The sequence below is a fragment of the Syngnathus floridae genome, chromosome 9 (genome assembly GCF_059516105.1).
Source record: "Syngnathus floridae isolate MCC-2025c chromosome 9, RoL_Sflo_1.0, whole genome shotgun sequence".
Classification (NCBI taxonomy): domain Eukaryota; kingdom Metazoa; phylum Chordata; class Actinopteri; order Syngnathiformes; family Syngnathidae; genus Syngnathus; species Syngnathus floridae.
In genome coordinates, this window is record NC_142421.1 from 4,416,015 (window position 1) to 4,438,514 (window position 22,500).

The 22,500-nt window shown below is 45.5% G+C and overlaps 1 protein-coding gene across 6 annotated transcripts in view; it reads right to left on the reverse strand.

Annotated features, from left to right (window-relative positions):
- mgmt (O-6-methylguanine-DNA methyltransferase) overlaps window positions 1-22,500 on the reverse strand; it is a 159,789-nt gene that overhangs the window by 117,345 nt on the left and 19,944 nt on the right. For 5 of the 6 annotated variants that reach the window (XM_088385485.1, XM_088385487.1, XM_088385482.1 and 2 more), the window contains 6 exons: window positions 16,229-16,347; window positions 6,038-6,257; window positions 5,752-5,953; window positions 5,538-5,655; window positions 5,131-5,292; window positions 4,273-4,473 (listed from right to left, as the gene is read on the reverse strand). The gene's annotated coding sequence lies outside the window, so the exon portion shown is untranslated. The remainder of the gene's footprint in view (window positions 1-4,272; window positions 4,474-5,130; window positions 5,293-5,537; window positions 5,656-5,751; window positions 5,954-6,037; window positions 6,258-16,228; window positions 16,348-22,500) is intronic. The other variant, XM_088385483.1, reaches the window with a different exon arrangement.

Sequence of the window (22,500 nt, forward strand, 5' to 3'; positions counted from 1 at the left end):
CTAATCACGCAAATAGTAAACACGTGCATGAGAGCATCGCCGAGATTAGCTTGCTACAAAATAAGAGAGGAAAAAAAAAAAGAAAATGCCACGGTGCCGCTATGATTTCATCATGCCGCCGTTGCTGATTGGCTTGGAATGCCCTGGAAATTTGCACTAATTAACGATGGAAGAGCACAGATCAAAAGTGGACGGAAACATATTCCACGACTGATGCTGATTTGTTTGAAGCCAATTCAAATGTCAATCTTAAAATTAATCCAATGAATAAAATATTCGTATGCTACTATGTTCACTTTTTATGAGCTCCAAGTATATTTTTCTTGTCATTTTAATTATATTAACTCCCTTTTTCAATCCAAAATAAAATGCAATTTTAAACCATGGATGTGTGTTTCAAAACAATTTATGTTGTGCATAATCCAGTGACATATTTCAGATTCCTATTGTGTACTTATTTTTTTGAAGATAGAAGAAAAATACATTAGGAGTTATGGTTTTGTGTGGAGTGTTACATTAATCTCAAAATCTGTACACTTACAGAATAAATTTGAATTTTTTTCTAGAATTGCTTTATTAGTGCTGCATTTTTAGAACCATATAGCTTTATTTGGACACCCACATGATTAAAATTTGCAAATTTATATTCAACATAATGTATTTCACTTATTTTTGGACAGTACTTTATTTTGGGGGGGCATGTGATCAAACGGTGTTTAATATCAATATTTAAAACAAAACTTTTGTGCATTTTTTTTACGTTGTACTTTTTGTGGCTATGTAATATGGTAGTTTTCATTGAGTAACAGTTTTATCTCTGTTTTAAAAACTATTTCCGTTTCTGCGTGTGAAATCAAAACACATTATTTAGCATATGCCGCGTTTGGATATTTCCAATCTATTTTGACATGTACAAAACCATGCAGCCTTAAGGAGCGGTCTCCTGGTAGCACACATGTTGCCACTATTATCACACGCCGTCTTTGCTGCATATTGCCAGATTTTTTTTCTTTCCTTCTTTTTATCCAATATGCCCGACAAGCTGTCCGTGATCAAACCTGATATTGCTGCTGTTGAACGACGTGTCACAAACATTTCATGTATTAAAGTCAATATTCTGCATGGGGGGCGGGGTATAAGAGGATCCATAGCACCTCCCTGTGGCACTGACCATCTTATTATGAGGCGTGACTCGCCTCATGTCTCCATATCTCATTCGCTTTTATCCACCTAGGAGAATTTTTTTTTTAAGAAATCCTTTTGAATTACAAAAGCATCCAGACAGCAGGGGAGGCGGAGGAAGAAAAAAAAAAATGAGTGAGTGCTTATTTGAGGAAACTTATCATCCAGTCAGACAATATATGCTCCCCGATTGAAAAGTGCTGCCATCACTGTAATGCGGTTATGGTAACTGCTCGGGCTGAAGTCGCCAAATCTTATTGTAAAATCTCCTACGATATCATAATAACGCTCCGGAGCGGGGGCAGCAGAGTTTGACAATAATATATCTGTGGAAATCTACCCCCCCCCCTCCTCCCACTCCTCCCTGAACCCCCCCCTCTTTTCACCTCCTCCACCGCTCCTCCTCTGCGAGAGGCACATCAGAGGAGACATTTGCGCTTTATGAAGTGCATTCATTTGGCCATTTGCCATGTTTCCTCACCAGAGGACGGCGATGATGAATGAGAGAAGAGAAGAAGCAGATTTTCTCTCCCACCTCTCGGCGCTCCCCTGTGATTACTAATACAGAGCCCCTGCAACCTCCCACACTATATGAAAACTGTAGGCTTGCTCTCATATCCCGGGTAATCCGCAATTTCCCAGAATCATTAAACTGAGACTAGCATCTCTGATGGCTGGGCGATACTTGACATATTATGATTATTATCATAGCAACACCTTGTCGTTCCCTGCCAAGTGGCTCGGGGTCGCCTGAAAAATCGATGTGGAAGACTGGCGTAATAGCCTTTCGACGTTGATGCCTTTGACAATAACCCCCCCCCCTTTTTGCATGTGTACGACAAAATCAACATCGGGCCTCCTCTGATTTTAACTTTGAAATTTTTCTGGATCTCCAGAGTGAGACGCCGTGACGAATGGGAAAGTTTGGAGTTGGGATGCAAACTTTGAAGCGCTACCTGTTTTCATTCTGCGAGGCGAAACGGGTTTGTGGCGTCGCGCTCGGATGCAAAAGGAAGCCTTTTGGTGCCTCCCGGGCTCCGGTGTAAAAATATTTGCATGAATGTGAAACGCATGAATATGGATCGTCGGAGTAGTTGGTATCGCGCGAGCAAAAAAGGAGAAGAAAAAAAAAAAAAGCTCGATAAGTTAGTCCCGCTTTACGACAACACTTCATAGTTATGATGTGACGACAGCCTGGTTTCACAAGTACTTGGTGAAACTTGAAACTCGGCACTTACTGACGCCCTCGATGATGCAATCCAAAACTATGCAACACTCTTGTCAAAAACGACAAATTTATGGCTTCTTTTATCCATTTTTGACACGGACGATTCACCTGACACTCGTGTGCGTTCGACATTGCCATCATTCAATCGGAACCTTTTCCACGCTCCTGGACCCGAACGCCGCCTCTGACCGTAAGTGGCTGGAAGTGGAGGCGAGTTGAACCGCGGCGCTATGGAAACACTCCAAAGTCCAAATGCATCATTGACTCGGCACTCGCTTTTCTGATTAATGCCGCCCTGAGGTAAGAGCGATGGAATTCGCTAAGTTGAAATGCTGAATCTGCCGCTAGTGTGACGGTGAGAAGCCGGGGAAATTTATGTTGGAAGACCGAAAATGTATGTTCGGCGGATCAAGTCCAAAGCTAACATATTATCTTTCGCTGTGCCCTCCCTTCATGAACTCGGTCGCTTCTAGCGTGTAATTCGCTGACACGGGGAGAGGAAAAGTGAAGCGTCTCTCTCCTCCGCACCGCCGGTAATGTCATCTCTGCGCCACTATAAATAAAACTGGCAACTTAGTAGAATAGCACCACCTGCACTTACACCTTGAGCGTTGTTCGAGTTACGACACATAGCTTGGTCAAATTTTTTTGCTTTGGGTCTCGCGGCAAAATTTCAATGAAAAGGGCCAACGAAATAACAAAAAATTAAATACTTTTACCTAAAATGCTTTAAAAAAACAACTGAACTTAAACCTTGCGTTTATTAAACTAATTAAAACCATATTTGCAGCAAAAATGTATTTTTTAATAAACGTAATTATTAAACTCTATTATTAAAGCTATGATTGCAGCAAAAAAGTCTTTTTTATCAATCAATACCATAATAACATAGCAGACTTGCTCTACAAATTAGTTTACCCGGATATAAAACTAAAACGAAATAATAAAAAAACCTGAAATGAAAAATTCCCTGATACACGCTAATTTCTATTAGCTTGTCTATGGTGTTTTCGATTACATGCTAGCAAGAAGCTAAGAGACTTTGGGTGGACGAAATATATCGCATTTTTTTGTACATCTTGATGTTTAGTTGCATTATATGTTTAACCGCCCTCTTTGCAGACTAGGAGCAAAGGGGAGATTATTCTCAACACAAAACTGGAATCGGAGCATCATGGCCACTGTTCACAGCGGAGCTATTTCGAAAGACGCCAGGCACCCTCCTCTGGAACTTAATGAGTAAAAATGTCCGGAGTGAGCCGGGGCATTTCGGCGCCCCCTCGCACCCCGAGGGTTCGCCACCCTCCTGTCTTTTTTTTTTTTTTTCGGCGCGTGTGTGTACGCTGGTGACAATTTGGGAGGATGGGTCAGATGAAAGACAACAGAAGGAAAGCGGGATCAAAAGGCACACGCTTTCCTGTCTGGCTGCTTGTTGCGCGGGGGCCATGCATAGTGCATTGGATTGATATCAAGGTCTCTGTACACAGCCCAACATGCAGTGGCCTTATTATTCTTTACTTCAATAACAAAGCCGCCGTCTTCCCCTCTCGCCTCGCCATCAAAGGCGCCGCCGGAGAAGCAACACATCGCATACGAGGCAGTCATCTGCCTTGAAATTTAAATAACCCCTTTGAACGCCGTCTTCGGGATAAAGCCGCGGCCAAGTGCCGGGGCAGCGGTCATCCTGCTTTCCTCACGCCACATAACTTTTCATACCGTTCAATCCAAAGACGTTTTTTGCGCCGGCGTCACAGCATGGACTCCCTCGCCCCGTGCGACAATAACTAAGTTGTCCGCATCCATTCCGCCGAGTTATCCAGCCGTAGCGCCATAAAACCGAAATAACACAGAGGTTTACTCACAGTGAGGGGTGAGGCTCGCGCCGGACCCGGGCAGCCATTTGAAGTGACAGGGCCGCCCATCATGCGCCTCTAACGGGGTCAGGGGGGGCCTTGTGGGGGACTTGATCCAGAGCGAGGCCAAAGGGACCGCCAGGCCTTTAGAGAGGATGGATGGAGCGCTGCTAGGTAGGAAGGACGGCTTGATTACATCATTTCTCAACGCTAGGACAGAAAAAAAAAAAAAAAAAGAGAGACCTGTAAGGACCTTTGGGCAGTCGGATTGACAGTCGGCCTCTCTGCTAATACATTTTGGAGCGATCTGTCAAAAGGAAGAAATTGGTCTTGTCCCGACTGTAAGTGACGGCGAATATGAGAAGGGGAAATCACAACATTTGTCAATGTTTGGAGTATAACGGAGGCATATTATGGAAAATTGACTTTTAATGGCTTGTCTGCAAATAGTTTGCTCTCCGGGGTGCGTTGGAGTATGAAACCGAGCAAGCGAGGAGACCTTTTCTAATCTGCCCGTTTCGAACGTGTCCGTGATGGGGCATTTTGCAGCGTTACGTAACAATGGAGCTAATTTACATATAATGACCACTCCCACCCACGACATGATTAGCTAAACTGGGTGAAGATCCAGAGCCACTTTCTGCCTCGGAGTTAAAATTTTTGTCTATAGCAATTAAAGTATATATAATTTAAGATGTGATGAACAGGCCTCGACATCGGGGCTCATTTCAGCGGGAGTTTAAGCGGCCGTCATGGTAATGAAAGCCAGACTCACTAGGAGTTAAAAATTAATCCGAATGTTGTCGAGAACACACGCAGCATACAAGTGACATTTTGGCGGGAAGGCGTCACGTGTCAGCGCCCTACCTTCGCTCGCGTTTTGCGTCTGCGTTTTGTTTTTGGTGCGTTTCCGTCACGTCTACAAATATTCCCCGAAGGCACGCTGCGGTGTGATGTTGCGCCACCTGTTTTCAAGGCGCGCTCGCTGGCTCCCCAGGGCCCCTCAACAAATCATCTCGCTTGTTCCTCCTGCGGGGAAAGAGACACAGTCACTCTTGGGTTTTGGGTGTCACATCATTGTCGAAAGACACCGGAGCAAAGTCGACGTTTGCGTCCGTCCCGCCGGCTCCTCATCATGATAAAATTGGCAGTCATTTGGAAATTATTCACAAAAAATATTCATATAAATATATATTCATAAAAAGATATATAAAGATTAAAAAAATCTAAAATATATAAAAACTGATCTGAACTGTATCTGTGATGTATATTACCATAAAGTACAGGTGCCGCAATTGGTTGCTTTCTTTGGCACGGCTCGGCATTCCCATCCCATGGAGCTCATCATTTTCCTGTCGTCCCCTTCAAACATTTTTTTTAGGTGCGGTTTGCCTAAAACATGACAAAAGATGATTCAAAAGCGCATCAGCGGCACACCCTGGCGTCGCTCACGCATCCTGCTCTCAGCGGCCGTGCACGAGGACTGACCCGGATTCGCAGTCCTGTTCTCAATCAGCGTCTCCCTCCAAGGTTATTGGCCAAAATCCAAAGGTTGTTCTGGGATTCCAGTTCATCAGCGGCGCAGGCATGTGGAGTTAATAATTTGGAGCGTGTTTTACAGCTGTTACACAATGGACACTGTGTAAAAAACGACAAGGTGGCCTCCGAGCTCGACGCTTTTACGGCTCGACTGCGGATGACAGAACGAGTAAAAAGAAAGTTATTCATGCAAAGTCAACCTTTTATTCGATAATGCAGACGGCGTGTTCCTCACAATGTCGTGTTGGGTGAGCCTGGCGACGTTCCCCGAGACAAATTTGGGTGGGTTTTAATTTGTTTCCTTTCACGAAGTGCGAGAAAGCAGCGGTCGGCCATCTGGTTCGGCCATCGCCGAATGACGGCGGTTAAAAGGCGCTCGTTGGCTCGGACGTCGCACGTGACGTAAGGCCTCAACGATGGGACAGGTCATTAGGTACACCTGTGAAATGAAACAACTGTGAAAAAAGGAAGGGAGAAAAATCAGCTTGAATGAGTTAGGAAAAATAATAAAATCTGATGGCTCTAGTTTGCGGGATTGCCATGGAGGCCAAGCAGTGTTTATATACTCAACTCAACAGAACACCAGGCATTAATTTGAGGTGAAGCCTTTATTTTCAAATTGTTTCCCAATTTCATTTCAATAAAAAAAAACACATCGCTGTCGTCACTGCACGTTTGTAACGGACATTTTGTTTCCAACTCAGGTGTAGCCAAACTGAGTGTATTCCATCTCGAGGTCCACACAGGAAGTAAACATAGTTAAAAATTAAAAACCTCAACTTTGCCCATGTTTTTTTTTTCCACTTTCTAGCAGAAAATAAAAGCTGTTGACTTATTTACCGACTTGACTTGAAAAGTGACGTCTATCAACAATGCCTGACTCTTTCTTTCTTTTGCATGCGTGGAATAATGAATATATTTACAATGTAATTCAAAAGTACGCTCGCCTCCAGATAGTTGAGCTTCCCCTTCATGCACCTTTGTATTTTATTCAAAGCAGAAGCCTTCTATTACCCAGCCTATCGCTACAGCCCGAGGAGAACCACAGGGTAAAATAGTGACTTAATATTTCATATTGGTTGGATTATTCATCCGCACAAAGACATTTCCCCACTTCCTCCCCGCAACGTTGCGACGTCCCATTTTTAATGAGGGCGCCGCAACGTTGAAACTTTTGAAAAATTCAAATATTTTCCTTCAATCTTTAAAGAGCTTATATCTAATGAACTAAGATTTAATTTGGCGTGGCTTAGCATCCATTTGCAGTGCGGCTAATTAGCCATGCGGACCTCGGCGCGGATGAAAATGAAGGGGGCCAAAGCCCAAGTGAAACAAGAATTGGTTCCACTTTAAGTATTAATTGATTGGCTCGCCAGTATCCCTTACACACACACACAATGCAGAGCACTCATTTCTCATCAATCTGGATCTGCTTCATTTGCCTGTCTACGCCGCCGCCCCCAGAGAGCCACGAGCTATCTGCTAGCAGAGCTTAGCATTTGATCACGCGGTGTCAATATCAAACCTCGGGATTACACGCGGCTGTCGTCAATAGCCGTAATGGTTTTTACATGTGTTGAGGTTAACTCAGCCATTTAATGTGCGCCGTACCTCTGAGATAATCGCTCAAAAAGAAGGGGGGAAAAAAAAAAAAGTGAGGACTTAAAAATGTCACGCAAACCTCTGCAGACCTGAGCTTCCGCGATGATCACACGCTCCACTCGGAGGCTCTTGTTGCATTTTTGACAGCTTATGATTATGGAAGAGACAATTTACGCGATTCTTCAAGGTATTGCATTCACACACGTGTGATCAAGATTGTCTGCGCGTCACCAGAGATGCCATTATTGATCATAGCCCCTCATGTAAATTCTCTCAAGTGTTGATTAGGGAAGCGCTTAAGAGTGTTCACTGTTGATCCTTTTAAGTCAGGAGACACTTTATTTGCTTTGGGATGCTCAAAAATTTGAGCAAAATGACATTTATGAACTCCCTTCAATGCTTACTTGGACCTGAGGAGCTGTTGGAGTGTCCGCCGTTGGGCTTGCTAATGCTACGTAGTAGCCTAACGCTAGCTTGGTTTCATCGAGTTCGGGAGCAAATCTAAAAACAGAATCTGGTTCGGAGAACAGAATAAACCGGATATGCATTAAGACATAATAAATTGTAATGGGTCGACAGGCACATAAGCTAGCATGCTAGTCTGTATTAGCGGAAGTTAGCTCTGTGTGCTAAACCCACTAGCTCGTATTAACCCTTGCTTATACCGACAAAAAAGTCTGTTCGTAGCCTAAAAATCACATCCGAGCATATATTTACAGAACATACATGTGAATAAACAGCTGTTCAAATGTTTAATTGATCAACGCATGACCCTAATGCATTTTTTAAACGCCTGTCCAAATGTTTAATTGACCCTAATGCATTTTTTCCTGCTTTAAGGTAATGTACTAATTGCGACGTTGAAGTTGTAATGGTGAAACTCCAGATCCAACTCTTGTCGCTGCGTGTGTCCACGGGAAGCCATGCGCTGGGAGTCTCGTATTTATTTTTCCCGACATATAATACTCTCCCAACTGTAACGGGTGCAAGTGACAGCTCCGAAATCCCCCGCAATTTCCGGCGAATGAGGAGCCGCTCTATTAGACACATGATCACATGACGTGGGATTAGTGGACTGGAGTCTTCAAAGCTGCTATTACAACTCCCGAGATGTGATACGGGCCTCCCCGCCGCTCCCCGCAGGGGCGCGTGGCTCTTCCTCTGAGAATTACCTGACACCGGCGTGTCTGCGCGCCGGGAGACGAGCGTCGCCGTTCCGAGCGGAACAGCCCGACATCAGTCGGATATGCTCGCGCCGTGCCGCGCTGAGCCAACAAGCCTCGCGTTTAATCCCCTCGTGTGCGAGCTGCCATGGTGGCTTTGGCGGGCCCGCATCACAGAAAAGGAGTTTGGGGTGCTCAGGCTAGAATGATGGGCGATAAAGTGGATTACAGATGGAGAAATGCCATCAGCGTTGAATAGGGGGGACGGCTTCCGAATGTTCGTCGGGATTCACTTTTAGGTAATCGCGCTTGTATAAGCGCCGCTTGGCGGAATTAGGGCGGAGAAGCTTTTCCACGTTCGTTAAGTCGAGTGTGAGTTTAATGTGGTGGGGCGACGAGCACTTAAGTAGGCTTATATACAGTAGGTGCACCTAGGTTGACTTGAATTTATTCTGTAAACGAGCTTGGAACTCAATTTACTAATACAGTATATTTAAGTTTTTACACTGAAGTTTATTGAAATGCCACAAATCAATTGCAGAAAACTAAATTAAAGTTAAAAGCAATTACCGTATGTAGTATTGACTGTTCAGGAAAAAGTAAAAAAAAAATTCCAGGCTAGCCCAAACTCATATTTTGGCTTCCTAAGGAACTTTTAAGTCAAGGTACAATTACTATATGTGCTATTTACTTACTTAACTTTACTTTTCATGACTTTCTAAACTTAGAAATTGACTTTACTTACTTGCTAACCTTATAAATGTAAACTTACTGGCTAATCTTACTGATTGACTTTACTAATTTTATGTAATCTACTTAAAGCGTAACAGCAGAGGGTGAACCGGACTTTTGATGTGTTGAAAATTAAAACACATACATTAAAAAGCAGCAGTGATAATTGAAAGCACAATAATTTTCTTTTAGGAGCCACCGAGCGCGATTTTATAGTGGCCAACCCTGCAAACATTTCACCGGAGTTTTATCACTCTGTTCACCTGTATCACAACAAAGAAGAAAAATGGAAAATATAAAAGTGGAGGAATGGTGAGCCCCCCCCCCCTTAAAAATAAAAAACAAAAACAAAGAAACATAATTTTTTGAAGGTAACAGAAGAAAAAGTGTCTGCATTCTGAACTTGAAGTTACCTTTTCTAAAGCTGATCGTTGGGAATTCGGACCTCCCAGCGCAAACGTTAACGGGCTGAAATGCAGCTCTGGATGTAACAAAGGAAACAATACCAGGGAAGAGAGCCAAGACGGCAGAGCTGGCACGCCTGTTCCTGGGACCATGGGAATTTGGCTCCCAGAAATAATGGGGTTGAACGAGGCCCAGCACCACTGCTACTGTAGCTGGGAAAATGGTGCACGGCGAGCCAGGCTCCATCCAGGGAGACTTAAAACAGCGGAGAAGGAGGGCGGAGGCTTGGGATGAGGAGGAGGTGGGTGGGTGGGGGGGGGGACCGACCAAATGAAATATACAGTGCGGCTCGCACCTCGCCGTGTGCGGTAAGAAGGTCGGGAGAGCCCGTCTTGTGTAAATCAAAAACATTAGCCGGCTTAGTGCGAAGAAAACGCATCGGCGAGAGGCAAAAATAAAAATATAGTAATAGACGACCGCATGTAAAGGAGGCAGCCCGGCCGCGTTGCGTTGTGGTCAAGGTGGAGGTAAACCATATATGTAAAAGTAGCGCCAAGCTCTCCAGCCTAATTAGGACAATAAAGGGTTATGGGCTAATGTATGAGTGCCATGCCAAAGCTAATGAATGCCCGCTATACCTTGTTTCCTCCCAAGCGTCCTTGGACTGTCATCTCCAACCTTTTGATGTTGTATCTGATTATCCAGGCAGCGATTAATCATGATTAAGTACGCACTGAAAGTCTCCAAGAGCCAAAAGAGTGAGGGGAGGGAGGGAGGAGAGGGTGGGTGGGTGGACGGCAGGAAAGTTGCCCAGGTTCAGGCCTCCGTTCTGGGCAACGACGTCTGCGGCGCGTGCCAAGCGGCCACCGATAATGAGACGGCAAAGTAAAAATCACGGCGCATTTCAAAGTGTCGTGAAAGGAAAGCCGCTCGTTATCCAAGCGGCGGTGGAGGCGTCCAAGCGCTAACGCCTCGCGCCTTCTGTGGTCGCAGTCGACTTGGACGCCGCCCGCCGCCGCCGCCTCGCTTAAGCGTGCCCGCCGCTATCTGACAGCCATTTCCGCGTGTTTTGTTGACACGGACGTGGCGCTCTCCAAAAACATTTCGCCGCTTTGATAGCCGATGATGGAAATATAAATGGCTTGGAGCGGAGCGAAGGTAGCCACCTCTTGGCCTTCATGCATTTCTAATGCAACCCGCTCGCACGCGCACACATGCGAGGTGCTGGCTTCATTACGCCGAGATGCTTGCTGAGTCTTTTGCCAGGAGGCCGCCTGCCTTCTCAGCGAATAGATCGTGACCGCCGGGGCTCTCTGATACCTGCAAAGCGCCGGCCGTTTGCCCATGTGCCAAAATAATCAAGTGGAGGCTCGCAAATGGCAGCTCGTGAAAGCATATTAACTATGGGAATAACCCGGCGTGACATGCGTCGCCCGCCTGCGTGATCAAATGAGGGCGCCGGGAAAATACTTTTTCCAGGTACGGTGCTGGCGATGACACCGGCTCAATCATGACTGCGATGCATGTCGGATGGGTGGGGGAGGGCGAAAGGAGGGGGGGGGGGTCAGCCTTGTAGCGCGATTGGACGGCGCTACAATGAGCCGTTTTTTTTTTTTAATGCTTTCTGACCTCTCTCTGTTAATGCATTTAGCATTCGGGCCTCTCTCTAATGGCTTTCCCAGCGTGCTCGAGGCCGTTGCATGAAATGACGCACCAAAGGGTGCAGACCAGAAGTCGGAAATTATTGCCACTATCAATAATATTGCTGTTTAAGTGGTCCGCTCGGAGTTTGGGCAAATAATCCTCGCCTCTCTTACCACCCGGCAGTGAAAAGTACTTTAGGCGATGAGGTCCGAAGTGAGCGGCGGCTGTGGAAACCGCACCGCAGCGTGATGCTTTTCCTGTCAGAGCGCGTTTCTGTTCAACAGACCTCGGATTGGATTTTACGCCGACGATTTATCGTTTCCACCTTGGTGTTTTTCTTCGCCGCGTTTCCATCAAATCTTTCTCCGAGCCGCCCACGCCGGTATTTGGAGCCGAAATGATGGTAAATGATGTGTTCCGCATGTTGTGCAGGAAAACAAAACAACCCCCGATGACAAAGAATGCGCCGCAACTTCACATCTGCCGCCGGAGTGGAAAACGTCCTGACCGCAAAGGCATAAATCAGCCGGCGCCTTGCACAATAGAGATGTACGGCGTGCGGAAAAATAAAACGCAGGGGCAGAGTCGGGAGAGCAATGGAGGAAATCAGCATATAATTGTTCGGACATTTTGTCCGCGTGTCTCGCGCGCACACGCGGGCGCCTTTGAAATGCGGATCCAAAGCCCGCGCACTTCCCTGAATCGCTGAACACCCTCAGGACACGGGCTGGCCTTTGCGGAGGTGGAAGCCAAATATGAGTGTGAGAAGATGAAGCGGCGTCCTGGCCTATCGTCTGTTCTTGCTAGGTGCTCGCTGCCAATAAATATTTCATTTTGGAACAAAACATAGAACTTGACATCATTTCCCAGCCTCTTGTCGAAGGAGCGCCGTGACCGAGTACTTTACACGAGCACCTGCCCTTTCAACCTGGATGGGAAAAGTAGCGTGGACTCGGCAAATCAGGATCATTTGTGCCATTAAATTAGTAGCTTGAGATTAAAAACGGATCTTTTCTGCCCTGATGTTGGAAGCAGATTTTTAAGATGGGCCGTTGGGCTGTCCTTATTAATCAGATCCATTTGGTCCAGTTTTGAGAATATTTTAATGTTAACTACTATTCTGGAAATCGCTTCCTGGAAATACACAAATTCAGCATTTTTGAAAAAAAAAAAAATTAAAGGCAAAGCGGAAAATTGCTATCAAATTTATTGTCATGTATTTAATCGTTTTTGGGTTTTTTTGTCTTCATGCTCGAGGTGAGGCTCCGCCTCCTTTTTTTTTTCCCCCTGACCGCATGTCCCTGTCCTCTCCTCAGGTCTCACGCAGTGCTGAACTCTAGCCGCCAAGATTATTTATATAGCCCGTAATCGTAAACGAGTCTCAAAGGGGGCTTCACGAGCCCACAGTTCACAAAGATCAACGACATCCCCTTGTCCAAACCTCCCCGTCCGAGAGGGAACAACTGAGACACCTGCAGGTCTCTTCTGACATCATCTTTTTTTCGGAGCAAGAGCAGCTGCCCCCCAAAACATTTCTCCACGTAGGAGGTGTAAAAAGCATGGCGGCAACAACTAATGGATGCCACCAGACAGGTACACAGGTCGTTTTTGGGAAGGGACGTGTGAAAAGGTAACACACTTGCTTTCATTTGAATGGTGGCCTGTGACGTCTGGAGCTTTATTTGGCATCCGATGATCGGATTGGTTCTGACGAGCTGTCGCGGCGTCAACACGACTTTGCTAATCATTACGCCGCGTCGCTTTAACTACACTTACTTGAAAAAGCCGACAGAAGTGTTAATTACTCGCGCTGAGGCTTTTTTTGTTGTTGTGCTCCTTCAAGAGGATCGCGGGGCTAAACAGTTTGACCCCCGCCAAAGTTCTCCGCGAGACATGAAAGGACGCGGCGAAATCCTCGGTGAAAGCGGATAACAATACAATCAGCGCTTATTTTTCTCCCTTTCTCTCCCGTGCGAACGCTGCGGGCTGTCTCGGCTTTGTTGCGTTTGTCAATCACCGTAATTTGGGCTCCATTTCCAAAAATAATTATCAGGTGAGTGGCAGCCCTTTGCCTGGAGTGCCAACTTGGTTGCGGCGTGCCCAAGAGTATTAATTATGCCGCTCAAAATATGAAGTCTTTTAATAGAGAGGCTGACGTGACATCATTGTTTTGGCATCTTTCTTCCCCCCCCCACCCCACCCTACAAACATGACAATCACGGGCGTCCCTCTGGTCATCAGCAGAAGATGAGGGGGGAATTGTCAGAGGAAGTTATTAACAGGCTGCGTACCGCGTGATAAAGTCAGTCAGACTCTCGCCGGTACGCCGCGTCTGTTGGCTTGCAAAAAAAAAATAAAAATAAGAGCGAGCGGCGTCAACAACTGAGGGGGAAAAATGGAACAGTACTGAAAGCGACGCTGAATGTAGCCGCTGATGCGGGAGCGTCCGCTTTCATTCTCCGGCGCCGCCAATCAGCACTTTGCTTGCTTAGCTGCTTTCTCGGAGTTGCGCTTGCTTCACATGCAGCGGCGATACTGCTCCCACGAAGCCCCCTAAGAGGCACAGACAGCTTCCAGGTCTCATTAGCATCCAGTAGCGGCTAATGCTGCCTTCCCTATTACTGTCGGAGGAGCTGGAATTCAGTTGGAGATGAGCGCAGCCCAGGGGGCTTAGGGTTGCCAGTTTAATTAGTGCCTGATAATTTCAATAATGAGTGACAATTCATTGGGGCTTTTTAGGTTGGCCCACTGTTTGAGTGCAAATCGATAATCCTCTGTTTCGTCGCCCCACCCCGCTGCTCAGCGGCAGATAAAGGGCAAGCGTGTGTTGCTTGCTGCTGTTGTTGGGGTGGTGAGGGAGGGAAGGGGGGGGGGGGGGGGTCGATCCCTTTGCTGGAATTAAATGAAAAGAATCAACTTAGAGCATGTCCCTTTGAAACGGAGCCTATGTGATTTGATTTGCTCTTATTGGATGAGCAGGTGGGTCTTTAGTTGCTGTTGTGGGGTCCAAAGCAAAAACAATTTGCCTTGGAGTGATACGCCGCAATTGTGCACTGAGGTTAAGCGGTGCAGCTGAGCTACTCAATAGAGAGAGGGGGGGGGGGGGGGGGGGTACGGCCACAACATTAGGGACGCCTGTGCAATGAAAAAAAAACGGACCCTAATCAGGGCATAAGCTCCAAAAGGGAAATTCAGGATAAGATTAATTAATGCTGAAGTTTCATGGGCACTTAATTGATTTTTGGAGGGCTTGCTTTGCACTGGTGAAAAATTTCAATATTTAAGTTTTTTTTCCCTAACACTTTCTTTTTTTCTGGGGGTTTCAATTTGACCAGTAACATTAGTGTTAGGTTAGGGTTATCAAAACGCCAAAGAAAAACATCCTGAATGAATTCTACAATGCTCCCTAAATTGACTTTTTTGAAGTTTTTCTTACAAATATCAGTCAAATTCCGACATCCTACGGATGTTAGCCTCTGGGGCTTGCGGCGTATTAGCAGCACGCAAATGTGATTTAACGCGGCGTAAAAGCGCGTCATAAAAAAATGAGGAATAATAATTGATCGGGACTCCGGGGCATTAAAAAAACCAAAACCTGTTTACCTGCTCGCTCGACGAAGGTGTCGGGAGGCGCCATTGTTTTTAGCGACTCGGAAGCTACTTTGCAGCTCGGCGTGCGCGCGATGAGGTGAGAGCCGAGTGGAAATTTAAAGCACTTGTCACGTACCGCCGCGATAATCACACTGGTGCGCGTGCGGGCGCTGTTGAAAAACAAAAGAATCAATTTAAGGTGTCGGCGCATTTAAAAACACCAATTAAGCGCATCGCACTCTCGGCCTGCAACGTGGGATAACTGTGGAAACAACAGCTTGCGTGTGTGTGTGTCTTCTATACTGTCAGAAAAATCTCATTTTTACAGAATGTAATTCTTTTTTCTGACCTTTGCATGCACTTTGGACCAGATAAATGCTCCATGATATCCTTGACATGTGTTGACTCAGCAGGCTGTAGTCATGCTGACACCCCGGTGAGCAAATGAGCCAAATTAGAAGCATGACAGACATGACAGCCACGGGCTACATTACAGCCTTGTCAATTGAATTTATATACTGGGAAAAAAAAAAAGTCATTCTCCATCCATTTTCAAGAGAGCTTATCTTCATTAGTCGAGTATTTTAACAACCACATAATAAAGTTCAATGAACTTAGCGCTAGCAAAAAGCACCAGAGACGGGCTAACAAATTACGCAATATTTGAACACAGACGGTCAAACAGTACACATAATCATTCTCACAGGCAGATATTCTTTGTCCTCTGCGATGAACATATTCCTGCGGCTTACTGAGCAATTTGTGTAACACTGCCCCCTGGTGGCCGCACCATGTCCATTGAATTGAAGCAAAAAAAGGGGGGCAGCAAATTGGGTCAAATTATTGGAACACAACAAAAGAAGAAGGCCCCTCGTCACCTTGACCCCCCATCCCCGAGTCCAGGCAGAAGCGCCATCTTCCCGCTGATACCGAAAACATCAAGAGGCTATCGATTGTGGGTTACTTTGCCAGATATCCCCCCCCCCCCATTCTCCCCGCCCTCCCGCATGACATGCAGTTCAGCGCCCCCTTCGTGCTGGTCGGCGGTTGTCTTTTTAAATATTCATGACAAAGGTTTCTTCCCCTTTACGCTCGTGCTGCGGAATTTCTAATTGGCTCGTCATAAGACGTACAACATGCCCTTAAGCGGGACCGTAGCGGCGGTCATCTCCAAACAGGAATTCACCGTAATTCAGCCACGGGGCTAATTAGCGATTAGAAGCTAATGTTTACACGCTTTCTTTTTCTTTTTGCTTGATTATAATGATTAGATATATTTTATTTCTTACCTGCGAGGCCAAGGGGATGCTCCAAGCCCGTGCTTAAATCGCTCCTTCCCGCCTTTGAAGCTTCAAGAGCTGGCCGTCCACATCGTAATGACTGGGAGGAGAGCGGCAAAGCGCTGCTTCTGTGTAACAACATAATCATCAATTAAGGCAGGGGAAATGGCAAGAAGTGGGTATTTTAGCTCATTAAAAAGGCCCAGAAGAAAAGGTGCGTGCGGTGGATTCCTATATATTTTGACTCCCCTCTGTCAATTGCCATCTTTTAGGCCGATTTTGTCTTTCATGACGAGCGGAAAGGCGGCAAATGTAATTCAGGCACTCAGCGGCAGACGGTCCTAATAAGGGTTAAAATATGAATGACATTTTGCTTCTAGACGAGGTGGCATGGAAATTGGATTGCCGCTGATTTGCTGCCTATTGTCTACCACCTCTCATGTCTGTGAATTATGCCAAATGTATTTTTTTTTTTTACCTTGCCCACCATTATGGCTCAAATTAATGTCACCGAATAAGAATAACTGGGATTTTTTCGTTGTAGAGAACCAATTGTGTTTAAACTCGTGAGTTTCACGCCATCCGCCATGCATAGGTTGATGTTATTTAAATTAAAGCCGACACCATAAATTGAATTAGCGGCTAACAAGCTGTCACTTGCCCCCCCCCCTTCCTTTGAAAGAGTCACAACAAGCATCTATTTGGTCCAATAAATGACGTTTATTTGATATTTGCCGATACCCGGTGGCTAATGGAGACCTGTGTGATACATCATGACGGCAGAACCACAACAAGGACGTACATTAGCTCATGTCTTCCGCGGCGTTGCAGACATTAAAAAGAATAGCAGATTCCCTCAACTTCTTTGAGGATGCGCTGCCTTTGAGAGAAGCCTTCTTTTGAGCATATCCAAACGTTTTCATCTCACTCAAACAGCCCCCCCAACACACACACTTCCAATCTGTTTTCGGAACCGGAACGCCGGGCCCTCTACACAAATCGACGTTGAGATGGCAAACGTGAATGCTAAAGGCCTCATTTTGAAGAAGCGCCACTGAGGCCTTAAACCTTAAAGTTTGATTTTAAGATCTCCATGTTACAAAACGTCAAATGTTCGGAATAGTTGTACATAAGCGTCTAATAGTTTGGACAGGGGGGGAAAAAAAAACTCCCAAAATATCTTAACTGTAGTGGGTGGGGCACAGTGTGAGATCTGGTAAAAATAACTAAGCACATATTTATCAAAGATGTTGCGAAAGGAATAAAAACTATAAAAACCTGGTAATACCTGTAAAAAAAAACTGCAATAACAGTATGGAATTAAAAACTTGCAAAAGCTACAGCGGTGAACCCGTCTTTGAGTATGCAGCCTTCTCTCCCGCCCCCTTTTCCTTAATTGCTCATTAATGAGATGGAAATGTATTTCTGCCACAAAGTTGGAGAAAGATGCAGCCGACAAGAAGAGCTGTAAATCTAAACATTTGAAAAGGAATTAGTAACGGGAGCCTCCCATTCTTGTTCCCTGCAAAATTAATGCGCCGCATGTTATATTTATGACGGCGGCCAACTGTCATTCACTTTCGGCGAACGAGCAGAAATTAAAAGTGACAGCGGGCTCATCAAGAATGAATGCCATTGTATTCAAGCAAGAGTCGGGGAGGTAATAAATTGAAAAAAAAAAAATACGACGCAGCCTTCCGCCGAGCTCTCCGAGATGCGCCGAATGAAGGAATGAGGCCAAGCGTGCGTCAGAAAATGCCGAGCAAAGTAAAACTTTTTTTTTTTCTCGCCGTTCAACCCGGATTGCGAGGTTTTAATAACACAGAAGTGACTTTTTGTTTTTGTGCTAGCTCAGATCTACGCATAATTGCCGGCCCGCCTGATTAAAAGCGAGAGGTTTAGATCTGACTGCGCCGCAGCTAAATGGTCAGGTTCCCATGTGAGGCAAATAAATGAAATATTAGTTGATTACATATTTAAATCTCTCTCCCCAGGCTGTCTTTTAGCCTCTTTTTTTTTTTTTCCTTCACTTCTCAGGCTGGGTTTGCATTATAATGTTCACCAAACTGTTTTCCCAAGTAATGGCTTGCAACAACGTGGTCCTGCGTTCTCCTCCCCCAATGCCGCATTTGGGTGGAGATTTTCATAACAAATTACTGGCACGCTGAGGGAAGGCCTCAGACTTCCTGAGGAGGCAGAAGGGAGGAATTCATCTTTTGCGCGCTTCCAAAAAGTTGAATATTGCCTGCGCAACGTCCTCGCCGACACGTCGGCTGGAGGCGATGAGTCGAACTTGTCAAGGGTGCAACATTTGCAAATCCATATCGCGGGGCTCCATCTATTTTTTTCCAGGTGACGGGCTCCGTCTTTTAATAGCCCTCATCGGCATAATAAGTCCAAGGTCGCGTTTGAAATTCCGGCCTTGCTTTGCCGCTTCATAATCTAAATCGTATCCGTCAAATCGCTGACGTCTCAAAACAAACAGGGGAGGACGCCGCGGCTTCGGGGGGGCCCTCGGAATAATGGCGGAGGGCGGTCCCGTTGCCGCCGCCGCCTCCCGTCGTATCTCAGGTGTGTGATTAAAATCAATTAAATCACTCCTCTGGTGTCAAGCGCCCGACTCCCCCCCCCCCCCCCCCCTTCCAATCTTCTGACAAATGAAACGCCGCTTTAGGAAGACGAGGGATGGTCCTGGTCCTGTCGTGGCTGGGCTCATATTCACAAATGAGATTAAGATTGGGCTGCGCAGGGATTTCAAAGGCCTGTTTTCCATAAGCGCATGAAACAGCCTGTGAAGCCCGTGTAGGCTACATTAAGTAGACTTGAAAGTGTCTGGAGCACAGATCAGCTCCCAGCCCACAGTCAGAGTAACTAGCTGGAAAGAAAGGCGCTCGAGAGTGTGTGTGTGTGTGTGTGTGTGTGCATGTGTGTGTGGGAGTGGGGGGGCATTTACCTGCATCCACAGTGGGCCAATTTCCTGAGTGGAAGTTGGAGGAAAAATACTAAATAAATCATATAAAAAATGGCCAGTTGCTGCTGCTGCTTCTTCTGCAGCAAGCTTCATAAAACGTGAAGGCACGCGATGGACATGAAGCACATGTGGGTGGAAAGTAACGAGGGGAATATACTTTGTTATTGTAGGTTTGTTTGTGTCAATTATCTTGTGATTCACTGCTATCATTCTGCAATATATGTTTAAAAATAATATTTGGAGTCAAATGTGGGTTTTTTTTCAATTTCAGGTTAATGCTAATCATTTTTCAATCAATTTTTTAAGTTATTATATTGGGCAATTAAGAGAATTATTTTAAGTGACTTGGACAACTTTGATTAAAAATATCTTTTAGAATAGTGACATGAAAACATTATTACATATATAAAAAAAGTGTGTGTGAGTGTGCTGCTGTTTCAACATCCACATTGCACCACTTTAATGAGTGAAAGTTGGAAGGGGGGGGGGGGAACTCCAGCATAAATTGTTAAAAAGGCCTCAATCTATTTCCAACACAATATTACGGTTTGTCTGATGCATCCATTAATGAGTGTTTCATCTAATATTAATATGTATTAAATCATGTGTTTGGAGTCAATACAGCCCTCACCGCAGACAAATTAAGCCATTTACCCGCCATCAATATGGAATCGTTAGACGCCCTTTGTGTATTGTTCTCTCCGGTCGGCGGACCACCCCGCTCTCTGCCACGCAAACGAGAAGCCGGCTGGCGCGAGTTGAGGCGTCTTTATGAGCAGATCTGCTGATCGCATCTCAGGCTGGCCTGAACCCCCCCCCCCCCCTCCTTTTAGTAACATTAGTCAAAAGTGCTAAATCAAAGCGTGGCGTCAGCCCGCTGTGTGTTTAACGTCCCCCCGCTCCTGTCACCGATGACCAGGGGGCGGGGCCCGCCGTGTGTCCTTGCCCTATCCCCCCGTGTCCTATCACTTCTTTGCACTCCTTTATGTGTCCACGGGGCACAGAGACAGGCGAGCGTGCATGCTCGAGAGGAGCCTGTTTATTTATTTTATTTTTATATTCATCAGATGTCCCAAATTGCTCCCCCTGCAGCAGTTGTTTTATTCATGGTGCCACGGGTCCCTCCTGTTTCATACCTAAATGTTCATCTGTAGCTATCATCATGGTCAACAGGGCCCCGCAGGAATTTGCTGGCGACTCGTACAAAATCAAGGCTGATTTGATGCGATAACTTTACTTGACAAAAAGTGGCGCGTACTGCTGGATTAGACCACAAAAAATGCTTTAAAGGGGAAGTCGAGTCAAAAAATTTGGATTCAGTATGTTTTAGTCTCAACACGGCATTCTGATTAATATTGCATTTGTGAAATGTGAATTAAGATGACAAATCAATCTGTTTTCTTTAGGGGGACGGCCATTTTGCTTTATACTGCAACTTGCTGAAGACTGAGAATGACATCACAATGACTGAGGGCCCAGATAACGACCGTCACGGCTCAGCCTTAAGACCACAGGTGCCAAACCCGAGGCCCGGGGGCCAGATCAGGCCCGCTGCATCATTTTAAATGATGTGCAATGTTGTTTGCTAAAATAGCAAATTGTTGACATTTTTAAAAAAAGTTCTGAGAGAAATTTTAAATTACAATGGAACCTTTCGTTACAAACAACCCTCTTTACAAACTTTGCAAGTTAGGCACAAACATTTTATGGTTATAAGAACCATCTCTGCAAGGACGAGGGGATCGATTTAAGTCGCACTTCTGTATCATAGCAAGCCATGGAATAAGTAATCATCACTTTTCAAAACGTCTCAATAATTACAAAACGCTACAGCTAATCAACACTACCGGCACACAAACTTTATTTGCGTTTTGAAGGCATATTCAGCCATTTTGCGTGAAAAGTGTGAAGAAATGCGCGGCAAGATTTTTTTTTCCAAAAGTGCAGCAAAACTTATGTAGGACGCTGACCTGTATTTGGTTTTGAAGAGCAAAGGAAAAGTCGACTTCTTTAACGTCGGCTCTTGTGGGAGCACAATAACAGACAGTATGTTTATTTGCGGTGAAACTACACAGCACAAAGAAAAAGCGCAGCCACACCGAAGGGATTTTCCCTCACTCTGGAGGAGGGTACAACCAATATTCCCCAAACCATGCCAGGACTTGTGATTCCACCATATATATTTATATATATATATATAGATATATATCTGTGGTTTTTTTTTGGTTGTTTTTTTTTGTCTAGTTTTATGAAGGATGATCAAATCAAGCACGGACGTGTCTTTCATCACTCTGTTGCGGGGTAAAGAGAGACTTTCAAAATAATCCCTTAAGTAGACGAGGAGGATTTTTTTGGGGGGGGCGGGTTATTATTTTATTTTAAGGAGCAGCGAGAAGGCACAAAAAAAGAAAATAGGAAAAGAATAAGGCGCGTAATTGTCATTGCGTGTCTTATTCTTTTGTTACCCCCCCCCGTCTATTTCGAAATCACCCCGCTCCACGCATTATTATTCCGTCTCTCGACAGGTCATATTTTGTCAAATGAAATGCCGAATTGCTTCCCGCTCGGCACGTGAGCCCAAGTGATACATGTAAGTAGAATTAAATTACTCTATAGCATATTACAGCCTCGGTGGGATTTGTGGACCCGTTCCTCCATTTTTAATAAGTGCTTATTTCCCCGGGGGGTCTTGTTGGGCACCGGGGGGTCAACAGTGTCCAAGAGGGCAAAGCTTGTTCACCACATTCCCGAGCCCTTTAATTGCCGCAGGTTATGTGTGCTATTATCTTCCTCTTTCTCTTTCATTACGGAAGGTGCAGAGGTTCGGATTGACCCGTCCTCTCCATTTGGAGAGCGCTCGGCGTGTTTAGCGCACTTCAATTAAGTGTGCCCAGATGAGATTTGTCTAATTAATTATTCCGGATGCTGTTTGAGCCTCACCCTCTTGCATATATAAATTTGCTCTTAGAAGCGGCGAGCTTTATTTTGTGATTGTGTTACAACTGTAACTGCAATCTACTTCTTTTTTTTTTTTTTTTTTTGGAGGGCCCGGTGCTCCCGGGAGTGTTTGCTCTGACTCAAACATAATAACCCACGGCGCTGTCTGTCTGACTCTCAGCCACTCTCATTCCCGCTTGCAGCTGATGCCGTAACCCCGGACCCTTTCCTGCAGGCTGTGCTGACGGCGGGCTCCGAGCGGCCAACACACACACACAGGCACACACACACACACAGCGAGGAACCTGTAATGCATTCATTTGCATTTGCACTGACTCATACGCTAGCAAGTCAAGTGAGAGCACTAACCAGC